The sequence below is a fragment of the Olea europaea genome, chromosome 10 (assembly GCF_002742605.1).
Source record: "Olea europaea var. sylvestris chromosome 10, O_europaea_v1, whole genome shotgun sequence".
NCBI classification, from domain to species: domain Eukaryota; kingdom Viridiplantae; phylum Streptophyta; class Magnoliopsida; order Lamiales; family Oleaceae; genus Olea; species Olea europaea.
In genome coordinates this window covers 36,684,208-36,698,492 of record NC_036246.1, presented here as the reverse complement: position 1 = coordinate 36,698,492, position 14,285 = coordinate 36,684,208, and positions in this window count along the sequence as shown.

Here is a 14,285-nt window from a genome sequence, read left to right as displayed (position 1 = left end):
ATTTAAAAATAACACGTCTTTTTCTTTATTTCTAAAAATCAGCATTCTAAGAATCTTTTTGGCAACCCCAAGATCCTTCACATCAAACTCAGATTTAAGTTTCTATTTAATGTACTCAATTCCAGATTTATCACAGCTTACAAATAGCAAATCGTCCACATAAAATATTAAGTATAGAGAATTTTTATCTCCATTACCTTTACAGTAAAGGCATATATCATAATTGCTTTTTTAAAAACCGAGTTTTAGAACAAAAGTTTCAAATCTTTTGTACTATTGCCTTGTGCTTGTTTGAAGCCATACAAAAATTTCTTTAAGAGACGCACAACATTTCTAGAGTCACCTTTTATGAAACCAACATGTTGTCTCATATAGATTTTTTTTCATCAAAATTACCATAAAGGAATGCAGTTTTGACATCTAACTGATCAAGTTTCCATTTAAACTGAGTGAGGACATTTCATCATTCATAGCAGCTATGCAATTTCTAACATCTTTGCTATTAATGGCGTCATTATAGGAGTTTGACTTTTTTTCAAGTTGTTGTTATGTAAACAATGAAACGAAATCATCACAATCAAATCTAGTAGGTAATATGATCTGCCTTCTCTCCTTATCTCTTGTTAATTGATATTCATTTAAGGGAAGAGTTACGGGATTAGTTTCATCATTAAAATCGGTAACTTGATTATTTTCTGTTTCAATTGTGATGATATTTTCATTATGATCATTTTCAGTCATAGTAAGCACAAAAGTGTCTTTCTCACTATGAGGAGTCTCCACCTCAATTTGAACATCCTTTTCGGTCAAGTTATTTTCTTTTCTTTTGAAGCATGGTATAATAGATTCATTGAAGATGACATCCCTTCTAACAATTACCTTATAACCTTTTTCACTTTTAACCCATAATCCTTTTACATTTTCACCATAAGTGGGAGTTCTATTGACAAGTATGCGGCAGTTAAAGCGTCACCCCAAAGTAGTTTAAGCAAGCTTAAACTCAATAGCATGTATCTTACCTTGTTTAATAAGGTTCAATTCATTCTCTCAACTATGCTATTTTGTTGTGGGGTATAGGTAACTGTCCTATGTCTATAAAAATGCCACATTCTTTACAAAAATTATTGCATTCATAATTGGAAAATTTCAAACCATTGTCAGTTCTCAAAACCTTTATTTTATTGTCACTTTGGTTTTCAATTTGTGTTTTCCAATCCTTGAAAACAGAAAAGGTTTCACCTTTTGTCTTTAACAAGAAAACCCAGATTTTCCTTGAGTAATTATCAATGATTAAAAGATAATATTTAAAACTAGATAGGGTGTACACAGAAGCAGAACCCTACAATTCAGCATGCAAGTACTTAAAGTATTTTTTTGGATTTATGAATTCTAGGCAAGAAGGGAAGCTTGACTTGTTTTCCTATCACACATTGTTCACAAGAACGAATATCACCAAAATTTTGATTTCCAAACACTCCTTTATTTTGTAAAGCTTTTAAAATTTTCTTGCCAATATGGTCAAGTCTTTCATGCTATAATTTTACAAATATAAAGTTTTCAGTTAAAATAGCTATAGTCAAGCCAAGTAATGGTTTTGCTTTAAGAAAATAGAGACCATGTCTCTTAGGGGTACTAATGATTAAGTCATTTTCCACTAAGAATTTTTATATGCCCTTGAACAAGTTTAATGTCAAAATCAATATCATCTAATATTCCTAGAGACACTAGATTCCTTTCTAAGTCTAGAACATATCTAGTTCCTTTTAAAAATAGGATATTGCCATTTTCAAGAAACAATTTTATGGTCCCTATTCCACTCACTTTACAGGTCATATTATTACCCATTATAATTTGTTCACCAATTGTTTTTTTTTTTAAATTCAAGAAAACTATTATTGTTTGGGTACATGTGGAAAGAATACCCTGAGTCAAGGATCCACTCATCACTTAACTTCTTTTCAACATTAACAAGGACCAACTCATCTTGAGCCTTGTCCTTATTGTAGACTAAGGTTGCATTCCTATCATCAACTTTCTTTTCTTTAGATTCAATTTTCTTTTTATAATAGCCTTTAATAAAATGACCTTGTTTCCCATAGTAAAAAAATTTCTTCCCTTTGCCCGTATTTTTGAATTTACTTTTATCACTCCATTTATTTTTATTTTCATTAAAGATCTTAGAGTGATGATTTGGTTTACTAAAAACCTTTCCTCTTACCAACAGAGTATCACCATTGTGATTTTCCTTAATTTCAGATTTAATTTCTAGTGCTTTATTTATTAGGGCATTTATAGTCACATTAGTAATAAGTTTAGCCCTCCAATATTCTAAAGAAACCTTGATGTTTTTATATATGTCACTAATGGAGTTCAACAAGACTACAGCCAGCTGAACTTTTAAAAATTTTACATCACAGTTGGCCAAGTCTTGGGGTCAATTTAGTAAACCTATTCAAATTATCATCCAAATCAATTGAAAGATCCATTTTAAAAGAAAAGAGTTGCTTTAACAAATAAAACTTGATATCCTCCAATTCTATTGAACATCAGTTCCAAAAATTTCAAATTTGCTGCAGATCAGCACATTTCTTCCAAAATCCAAGTATCTTGTTCTTACTGCAGAGATTTTATACCACTAAAAAGGCCCAAACACGATTGTTTCGCGCGGGTTAGTCGCTAACAATTAAAAAGGATCAGACGATTGTGTAAGGGACAAACCTCTTGAGACAAAGTCCTAAAAAGGGGTGTTCTTTTATTGACGATGACTTTACAATTGGAAATTGAAAACAACGTGCCTCCAAGGGGCGCAAGCACACGAATTACTGAAAGAAAAGTGTTTAAGTCTAAACTAAGGAAATGAAAATTACATGTTCTCTATTCGAGAGTTTTTGATTCGGTCCCTTGCTTCTATGTCCTTTCTCTCTTTTATACTTCATGGACGATCTTTTTGTGATCAACCGCCCTAAAAACTGCTTGATCGTCCTATAACTGCCCACTTTCTTCGTAATGGCCAACTTGTCATGAAAACTGCCTTTTTTAACTGCTACCATTACTCTTCATCGTTCAACTGCTTTCGATTGAATTCCTTGAATCGTGGAACGTGATAGGGCTGCTTTAATAACTGCTTTGATAACTGCACTTCTTGATAACCACGACGCTTTATGTTTGTTAAGACCTTGGACGACTTGAAGGTTTTTACGAGAATAGAGTAACAGCTCTGGGCGACTGTATGACACTCCATTCGCTCAAATTCTGGGCGACTTGCAAACTTGGGCGATGGCGTTACCGCGTTCTTAGGCCTCCCTATTTGCGCCTTCATCTTGATTTGTTTGATTGGGCTTCGTTCTTTGGGCTATCTGATTTGGGGATCCTTCAATTGGGCTTCACTCCTTGGGCTGTTCGATTTGGGCGGAATTTTTATGTGTCAACAATTACCCCCCAATATGGCAGAATTAATAATAATTATTAAATTTTGCCATATTCACTTTGTGTTTCCAGCAACATTCGAAATTCTCAAGAATTTCAATCATTGTTTTCTTCTATAACTTGAAAAGGTGCGTCATTTTGCAAACCCTTATAAACCCCAAACACGCCATTTTACTGCACCATTAAACCACGCCTCAAATTTTTTGCGTCTCTCTCACGATTTACTGTTCATCTTTTGCTTCCCTGCTACGTAACCCTGAAAAACTTCGTTCCTTCTCAAATGACTGCTTCACAATCTCAAACTGGCGACTCCTTTAGTTTTGATGACTTTCAGAAACTTCTGAGTCGCCCATACATAACTCCGAGTTTTCTTGCGCCCGTCGATGTCGAACGTAATGAGTTCTACTTGGGTCCTATCTTCAACAATGCAGAGGCAGTTGAACAGGCGGCGGTGGGTCAGCTGTTTCCTTGCACTCATGGCCCTCCTTTTCTAAACTCTCTGCCGCTGGGGCCACTTCGCGAAAGAGGTATTCGCACGTAGCCTAAATCTGATGTAGCTTTTCGTAGGTGGCATGCTCGCCTTGTGGGTCATGGTCCTACTAAGGCACTTTTTGATAGTGCTAGGATTTCTAATTTGTTAGAAATCTCTATTCGCCCCCCTACTTTTGATTCAGCACTCTTTTCGATTGCTTTGAGTTTTTGGTCTTCTGAGTATAATTCCTTTATTTTCCCCCTAGGCCCCATGTCTATTACCTTAAGGGATGTTGGGGCCTTGGTGAATCTACCACCTTTGGGCGATACCATTTTTCCTGGTATCTTGGTTTCTGGTGGCGCCCCAAAGTTTGGTAAAAACTACACCGATTCTTATTCAAGTCTGCAAACCCTTCACAATCATTCGAGCGCTGAGCCTTCCCATACTGAGCGAGTGGTCTTCCTTTTAGTTTGGCTTTGTAAATATGTTTTGTGTGTGCCAAGCATAAAGCCCTCCCTGAGTTATTTATCTATAGCGCATGAATTGGCGCGTGGCAAGCCTTTGAATTTATGTTTTTTTGTTTTTAGCTGCCCTTTATAGAGGTATGGCCTCTCTTCAAGCTCAATTGAAGAATGGTGCATCTCCCACTGGCAGTGGACCTCTTTGGTTCACTCAACTGTGGTTGAGATCCTATTTTCCATTGCTTGGTGCTCCATCAATCTCTCGCTCTTCTGCTAGCTGTTATGGGCTAACCATGGAGCTTTTAGCTCCTGTAAATATGTCCAGAAGGGACATTTTTTCATTCTTTTATTCCTTGGATTCAATCCCTTCCTTTTTTCCTTTTCCTCCTTTTTTGACTCCAAACTATGTACATCCTCCTTCCACTATAGATAGCGCGAGCACTTCCCTGCTCATTTGGATCCAGTTTTTAACCGGGAGGGAGCTATTTCATGATATTCTAACTGGGACCAATGCCAAGGCGGGGGTAGAAATTTATGCTCCCCAATTTTTTACTCGTCAGCTTGGCTTCGGTCAAACTTGGCCTGTTCCTCCTTGCTATTCAAGGAACTTAGTTGACCGTTTTTATACCATTAATAAGGCGGAGGCAGAGGCCATAGATGCTCGTAATCTTCTTTTAACCAGCCATTTTTCATTAGCCCCTTTCAATTCTAGCCACGCCATTCACCCTCTTTTTGAACAACTCTAGCCGTCGGTGAAGCGCAGATTATTTGCGACTGACGCCAATCGTGCCTTTCATTCATTAGACCAACCGAGCATTTCTTCTCCTCCTCCTGTTTTGGTCACTCCTTTGTTCGTTCGGAGTCCTTCTCCTTCTTGTCGCACTAAACAGTCTGCTCGTCCATCTTCTTCTCTCCTGCCAAGCCTACTACAGCCAAGAGTGCCCCAAGCCACAAACAGCCAGCCTCAGCATCTCCCATTTTGGAGGATGATGATGATGATGCCCCTCTTATCGTCAGGAGGAAGGTAATTAAATTGGTTTACTCACAAGTATACTTTTCCACACTTGAAACTTTTCTGTGCGCTGATGATCTTTTGGACTTCTCAGAAAAACTCAGCCTCTTCTTCAAAGGCTTTGGCATCGACAGCTCCTGCTCCATCATCCTCTGTCGAGGCTACTTCATCCAAACCGGTTGATGAGGGGGCTACGCTTAAAGAGACATCTTCAGTCCCGGAGTCCTCATCACAACCCATGGATGAGCCACCTTCTTACCAGGGCGTCAACCCCCCAAACATTGAAGCAGAAGGTAATTCAGTCTTTTGATGTCTTACCTTTGCTTGTGCTGTTGGTTTCTGATTTGTTGCTCTTGAGTTTTGCAGATACTCCTATGAGTCCGCCCGTTGTGGCAACATCTTTTCGCTCAGACAAGGAGAAGTCCTCACGAATGAAGGAGTCGTTGGTGGCAAGCTTGGCTGAGGGCATGCCATCTTCTACGATTGCTGATGAGGTAGTCTTTGCTTCACTTCTATTTCTATCTTGTTCGTTGTAGTGAGGATCTTTAATATTGGCAATTTTCTTTGCAGGATGCTGACAAAATTGTGCGTTCTATCCAAGACTTGTTCACTTCCTAGGGGCAAGTCCAGACGTCTCGCCCCGCTCCTTCTGATCGTCCTGCTGCTTCTTCAGAGGAAGATTTGAAATTCCTCAATGAGTCGATACTTGAGTACGTATCCTTCATGGATATGGATATTGGAAGGGCTAGTGCTGCTAGACACAAGGATAAACTTGAGCACTTGAGTGTGAAGTTGAAGCAAGCACTGACGCTTCCGTCGCTCAATCTTTCTTCCGATTTTAAAGCGACGTTGAAGGTTATCCACTCCGAGGTCCTTTCTTTGCTGGCCAAGAATGCTGAACTAAAGGCCAAACGTACTCAATATCTTCGAGCCGTAGCCGAGAAAGAGTCTTTGTGTATGGAGATTAACAAGGCTGAGGACGAGTTGAAAGAAATCTCTTCCGAAGTCATGGTTGAAGACTCTTTGATGGTTAATTTGGCTGCTCATATGAAGGAACTTCAAGCCAAAATGGACGACTTCAGGGCGAGAATGGCTGCTAAAAAGCGCAACGCCTCCCAGGGAATTGAGCGAACTAAGTCCTTGGTCGAGCAGTACAAGAAGTTGGAAGTTGATGATGATGTCGCGGCTGAATTGAACATCACTTCCTTTCGGCAGAACGAGGATTGGGAAAAACTTAGGGAACGAATTCGTTCAGTATGGAGTGGATTGTAATTAAGACATATAATGTATTTTTTCTTTTGTAATTTGATTTTTCCTTTTGTAACTTTGTTCGTCATTAATGAACATTAACTTCTTGTGCATTTATTTGACGTTTGTTTTTTAGTCGTCAATTCTTTAAGCATTTAACTGCTTTTTGCTGAAAATCTTGTCTATTTTCTTTTGATATTTTCACCACTTTTTCCAAGACTTTGGGCTATTTAATTCCGTTTATTAGGCAGAAATGTGGCTGTTCATATTCTGTCTCTTCGTCTCCACCCCCTATAAATGCTTCGCATTTTCCATCTTCTATCTTCATCTTCATCTTCTTCTTCGAAACTAATTTGCTGCCATTGCTTGGCATTCTGACTTCTGACAACCAAGCCGATCCAAAATGGACTGTTTAGTCCGCCCATTTTACTATTTACCTTGATGTTACCTTTAGTGTGGGAGGTATAGGAAATATTTTCTGGCCAGCAGTGAAGTTTTTACCATCAAAGTTCTTCCCATCGTCTCTTTGTCCTTTACAATGAGTCGATGATAGAAGGCAATTTTTGGGTTGCTTGCGGGCAACTTTGCTTGCTGAGAGTGCTTCTCAGCTTGCTTGCTGAGAGTGCTTCTCAGCCTCTTTGCTCGCCATTGCAGCGATGCATTTAGGAAGGTGGTGAGGCTAGTACACCCTCTTACTCGGCGATCCCACCATTGCAGCGATGCATTTAGGAAGGCGGCGTGAGGCTTACTCAACGATCAACCAGGGAGATTAGCTTACTTTTAATTGTATTTCGTAGAGCATCCATTATTTGTATTTTTGTATTCTTGTAATGAACGTTTGATAATAAAGAACTTCACTTGAACATATTTCGCTCTGACGTTGTTATCATTTAATCATTCAACATATTTGATTATGATTTTATCTGTTCACATTCCCATAAAGAAAGAACATATTTTTTCAAATATTTACCGTTAATGAATCTCATGTGCTTGGTGCCGTCTAAATCTTCCAAGTGATACGCTCCATTGGACAACACATTGTTTATTTTGTATGGTCCTTCCCAATTGGGCGACCACTTCCCATACTTTGGGTCTTTGCTATCTAAAGGGAGTATCGTCTTCCAAACTAGTTCACCCAGGCTGAACGACTTGGCTATGACTTTTTTATTATAAAACTTAGTCATTCTTTGTTTTTGCACTTGTAATCTATCTAAGACGTCCAATTTTAATTCGTCTAACCCTAATAAATTTTGAACTAGTGATTCGGTATACTCATCATCATTCAACTTATGCTGTAAGCACACTATGATCGATTGCACGTTGATTTCCATAGGCAAAACAGCCTCCTGTCCATAAACAAGTTGGAAAGGAGTAACATTGGTACTTGACCGATGTGATGTCCTATAAGCCCATAAGGCCTTGTTCAAACATTCGTGCCAATTTCTGACATTTTCATCTATCATCTTTCTGATGATATTTTTTAGAATCTTCTTAGAAGATTTCGCTTGTCCGTTGGATTGAGCGTAGTATGGCGTGGAGTTTACTAATTTAACCCCAAACTCGCTCAAAAATTTGTTTACTTGATCCCCATTCAAAGATGTTCCGTGATCTACCATTATTGTTTGTGGAATTTCAAACCTATAAATAATGTGATCACGGATGAACTCTATAACATTTTTCTGGGTGATCTCTTTCAAAGGTACCGCTTCTACCCATTTGGTGAAATAGTCGGTTGCAACTATAACAAAAGTATGTTGTTTGGACGATGGGGGATAAATCTTCCCTATCAGGTCTATCGCCCAACCCTTAAATGGCCAATGTTTAATAATTGGTGTCATATCTCGTGCTGGCGCCCTTTGTATTGGACCATGCCTTTGGCACGCTAAACAATTTTTTGCATACTGGACGCATAATTCTCCCATCTTTGTCCAAAAATATCCACTCCTAATAATTAACCATCTTATCTTTTGGCCAGCTTGATGAGCTCCACATATCCCTTCGTGCACCTCAGCCATGATCGTCTTGGCTTCTTGCAAACTTACACACTTTAATAATACACCATCAAAGCGTTTCTTAAACAACTCTTCATCTATTAGTGTATAGTTCAGCAAACACAGCTTCATTTTCCTACTAATCCCTTCATTAGGTTCTTTAAGGAACCCTTTAATCTCCGTTCTCCAATCCATTGCATCTCCGTCTTGTATGCAGTGAAGTTCAATCTTTCTCGCCCTTCTTTGAGTCACGGGCAATATGATTCCATACTCACAAGTAGACTTCCAATTCAAAACCTTTGAGTACCCTGATGCCATTTGGGCTAACTCATTTGCCACGTCGTTATATATCCTATTAACGCATTGGAGTTCTACTTGATCAAATTCTTCTAATAATTCTTGGGCGATCTCGTATTGACTTATAATGGAATCACTTTGGCATTTAAAATCACCGATCAATTGATGGATCACCAATTGAGAATCGCCCCTAACGATCACATTTATTACTCCCATATCTATCATTAGTTCTAGGCCTACAATAAGGCTTCATATTCGGCTTGATTGTTGGTACACATTATGTCTAAAGTGAATGCGAACTTGTAGCAAATTCCTAAAGGATTAATCAATGCTACTCCAACTCCTGCACCTTTAGAAGTTTTTGATCCATCGAAATACAACACCTAAGGTTTTAACTCGAACGAATTGATTTCTAGTTCGATTTCTTCAGGCATATCAAGGCATGAATGATCGGCTAGAAAGTTAGCCAAAGCCTGATTTTTGACTGCCTTTTGAGGTATATATTGTATTTCGAATTCTGATAAAGCTAGTGTCCAAAGGCCTACCCTTTGGTGTAAAATAGGGCGCGAGAACATGTACTTAACTAAATTTACTTTAAAAATTAAATAAACGGTTACGGGCCGTAAATAAGCCCTTAATTTTGTACATGTGAAATACAATGCAAGACATAATTTTTCGATAGCAGAGTAATTACATTCACACTTCGTTAACCGTCTACTTAAGTAGTAAATTGCCCTTTCTTCACCAAATTGGTCTTCCTGTGCGACCATTCCAGCTATTGATTCTTTTTGAACCGATACATACACTTTCATTAGCCGTCCTTGGATTGGTGACGCCAACACTGGTGGACTTGATAGATATGTCTTCAGGCTTTCAAAAGCCTTTTGATGTTCTTCTTTTCAGACGAATTTGTCCTGATTTTTCAGCTTTAATAGCGGCGAAAAGATTTTAGTTCGCCCTGCACAATTAGAAATAAAACGTCTTAAAAAATTTACTTGGCCTAGAAACCTTTGAAGTTCTTTTTTGTTGCTAGGTGGCTTGGCCTCTAAAATGGCCTTCGCTTTATTTTTATCAAGTTCAATCCCTCTCTTGTGTACTGAGAAACCAAGAAAATTCCCTGCATTAACACCAAATGCACATTTCAAGGGATTCAACTTTAGCTTATATTGCTTCATTCGCTCAAACGAACATCTTAACTGTTCGAAATGGTCCTCTTCTTTAATGGACTTAACTCCTATGTCATCCACATACACTTCAACAAACTTGCCTATTATATCATGAAAGATTAAATTCATTGCCCTTTGATAAGTTGCCCCTGCATTTTTTAGGCCGAAAGGCATAACCACCCATTCAAAACATCCTAGAGACCAGGGCATCTAAAGGCAGTTTTGTGTATGTCTTCCTCAGCTATATAAATTTGATTGTACCGTGAATACCCATCCATGAAAGAATACATGACATGTCCCACAGTTGAATCTACTAAAGAATCCACCGTGGGCATTGGATACTCATCTTTGGGTGTAGCTATGTTTAAATTTCTAAAGTCTATACACACCCTTAGTTTACCATTCTTTTTTAGTACTGGCACGATATTGGACAACCATTCGACATATCTGGCTGTTCTAATAAAACCTGCTTTCAATAATCGCTCTATCTCTTTCTTGATTTCAGGGAGTACATGGGGAGCAAAACGTCTAGGAGGCTGCCTATGAGGTTTAAAGTTAGGCTTAGTTGGTAACCTATGTTCCACCAAGTGTCTATCTAAACCAGACATTTGTTCATATTCCCAAGCAAAATAATCTTTGTACTCTTTTAGCAAAGCGATTAACTTGTTACTAACCTCTTGGTCGAGCATTTGGCTGATGAATGTTGGGCGATCTTCTCCTTCATTGCCAATATTTACTTTGATCAGAGGGTCTTGTGCTTGAGCGTATCCAGGTTTGGCGATCCGCATTACTTCGTCGTCCAGTTCCCTTGTAAGTACTTCCTCTTCTAAACAGTCCACCTTGTTGACTTCTCGACCAATGTTTTGCTCTAACTCGAATACTGCCAACTTATCCTTCAGCACTTTTAGGGTTGTCTCTTCTTTCGCCTTGTCATTGCATTCCTTATTGAAAGTCATCAGTCTGGCTTTGAAGGCCTGAATGTTGGCCATCTGCTTCTGTAATTTAAAGTCCATTCAAGACTCCTTAATTATTTTTTTGCCAATTACTAGCTCTTCCAGGGCCACTACATTTGGCCTCATCTGTTTGAACATTTCAGTGAGTGCGTCCACTGAGAATGGTTCTTCGCTTTGCGCGAGAACCTGAGTTTCTTCCCCGTCTTGTACTACCCTGACAGGTCCATAGTTTCCTTCGTACATGAACTTTTTCACCGAATTTGCTTCTGCGATAAAAGGCCTATGATCGGCCTGTACCACCTCAGTTTCGCCTTTGTCATTCCAAAAGATCAGGCATTGATGGAGCGATGAGGGTATACAGCGACTTCCGTGTATCCAATCTCTTCCAAGTAGCACATTGTAACTAGTAGGACCGTCTATTACAAAAAAAACAGTGGTCCTAGTAGTTGTCCCTATAGTTATGTCCAATGGCATAACTCCCTTAGCTGAAGTTGCTCCTCCATTGAAGCTAGTGAGGATGACTTCTGTAGGAATCATGTCACCCTCTGTCTTTGCGAACTTCCTCATCATCCTAGATGGAATGGTGTTTATAGCTGCTCCATTGTCGACAAGCACTTTTGCCACTGGGACGCCGTTAACTAGAGCTTTAACGTATAATGGCCTCAAGTGTTTAGTCAATTTCATGGCTGGCCGTTTAAAAATAACCTTTTCGGCAGCTTCTATTTCTAGTTCCTGCTTGTTTTCTGTCGAATTATCCCCCTATGATAAGTCGACGTGCAGTATATCACGCTGATCCTTTGTCTCCTGAACTTCCTTCCTACTTCTTTCTAATGCTTCCTCATCAGTTACCCAACCTGTGGGAGGGGGCATTATTCTTGGAGGTGACCCATACTTTTCACAGCGAGGCACTCTCTTCTTCCTTTTGGGTGTCCCGTACAATACGTAGAAATCGAAAGGACGCCCAGATGGTTCCCCCAACAAGTCTACTTCGCGAACTCCCTCTCGATGTAGTTGCTTTAACAGAGTATTGCGCGATACTCCTCTTTTTCTTCTTTCTACTTCTAGGTCGATTTCTCCTTCAATGTCTGTCATCCCGTCGTCCTCTTCATCGTTGTAGGCCTCTCTAGAAGTCTAGCCTTCTTCACATACCAACACGCAAGCTTCTCCTTCGTTGTCTTCTCTCTCTTCTTCTTTTTCTTTATTCTTGAATTCATTGGCCAGTAGGTAATTATTGGCCACGACAGGAGGCAACGTACCGAATTGGATAGTGAGGGGCTGATCTGAATCTTCTTCATCCTTTCTGTCTCGCTCAAACCTTGATCTCCCAGAAGAAGTTTCTGGCAGTTCCTTCATTGATTCATCTGTACCGGTCTCTTCACTATTTTTGAGGACATTTTGATTGGCTACCTTGAGTAGTTTAGGTGCTTTAGGATGTGGCATTCCCTGTTGCTGCCTCATCATCCGTCCGTAGTTTCGTTGGAAACGCCTTTGTTGAGTCCTAGTCATCTCATCGAAGGGTATTGCCCTTCCTGCATTGTACTGGAATGAATGCCATACATTTGGCCGACGAGGTTGCGGCCTGAATGTTCTTCCATTATCTGCTGGCCCGAACTGCCTCTCAAAAGGCGGTCATCTATAGAATGATATACCTCGCCCTCTACCAGGCTAAATGTTTGGGAAGAAAGTAGGGCGATGAGGACGCTGCCATATCCCTGGTTTCTCCGTATTTCCATTCACTTCTCTTTTACACCTTGCACACAGGACGTCTTCGTCCTTTTTTGGTTCTTTCCCCTTGATTCGTTCAAAGATGCTGGGATGTGGTCTAGGATCCTCTTCTCCATCATCTACGACCAACTTGAATTTTGGCAACTTGTTTTTGAATCCAGATGTTACCATGTTTACTCCAAGTGGCTGTGGGAAAGGATTCTCGTCCACTGCCATCTTTTTCTTATCATCGAACGTAATTCGTCCTGATTCAATGGCATCCTGCAATACATGGCGAAAAACCAAGCAATTGTTAGTCAAATGTGACCATGCATTATGCCACTTACAATATTTTTTACCCTTAATTTGTTCAGGGTTTGGCAATTTGTGCTTATCGCTCAATTTTATCTGCTTATCCCTATATAATTTGTCAGTTATAAGGCCAGCTTTGGTTACGTTAAACGAGAATGCTCTAGCCTTTATGTTTCCATCTTTTATGGGCTCATCTTTGCCCGATGGTCTAGGCTTGGCCATTATAGGACAAGTATATGTATCTCCTTTCACCAATTCGGCCAAACACATTTCGGCCTGATCGTATGACTCGTCGTCGATGGTATGAACGTCAAAATTTAGGTCTTTGTAATAAGTCCCTTTACTAGAATTTTTTATTTGTTCTTCCTCTCTTATCAGTCGCTCATATCTAATTACATTCGCACTCAACTGGAAAAGGTCAAGAAATTCCTTGTCCTGGAACTTCTTTTTTAAATCAAAGCTCAAGCAGCTCTGAGCGATTTTGACAAATTCTTTTTCGGACAGAGATACAAAACACTTGCTTCTTGCTGTTTTGAACCTTTGGAGAAAACTTTCTGCCCATTCGTTTGGCATTTGACGTAGATTCGCCAAATCAGCCAAAGTGACTTCAGACTCAATTTTATAAAACTGAGCGTGAAACAACTTTTCCAATTGTTGCCATGTTTGAACAGAGTTCGCTGGCAAGTTGATGAACCAGGAGAAAGCTACTCCTGTTAACGAACTAGGAAAAAGCCTCATTTTATGGTAATCGGTTACATCACCACTTTACAATGTGAATCGCCCTATGTGTTCTAGAGTAGACACCTCTCCTAAACCGGTAAACAGTGAGAATTCTGGCACTTTGTACCCTCTAGGCCATGGATATGCTTGGTCTACCCAATCAGGATATGGCTTTGTGTACGTCGACCTAATGACGGGACGCACCCCAAAAGTCATTTGATCCTGTACGATTTTCATAATCTGGTTCCTCAACATGACGTTGGGGTCATATGAAATTCCTACAAGCTGGTTAACCGGTTGATTTGCATGAGGCCTGATGTTTGATCCTTGATTGGCAACAAAATTACCATGATTAGGGCCATTACCATTAGCCTGAACATCTATTCCCTCATTAACACGTGGAATATTCTGTCCATTGTTCGGGACATTATCTCTTATGTTTGGATTACCCCCCAAGTTAGGCATACTACTACCATTGTTCTGATTTGGCACTGTAGTACCCCCTTGATGTGAAGTAGAGGGG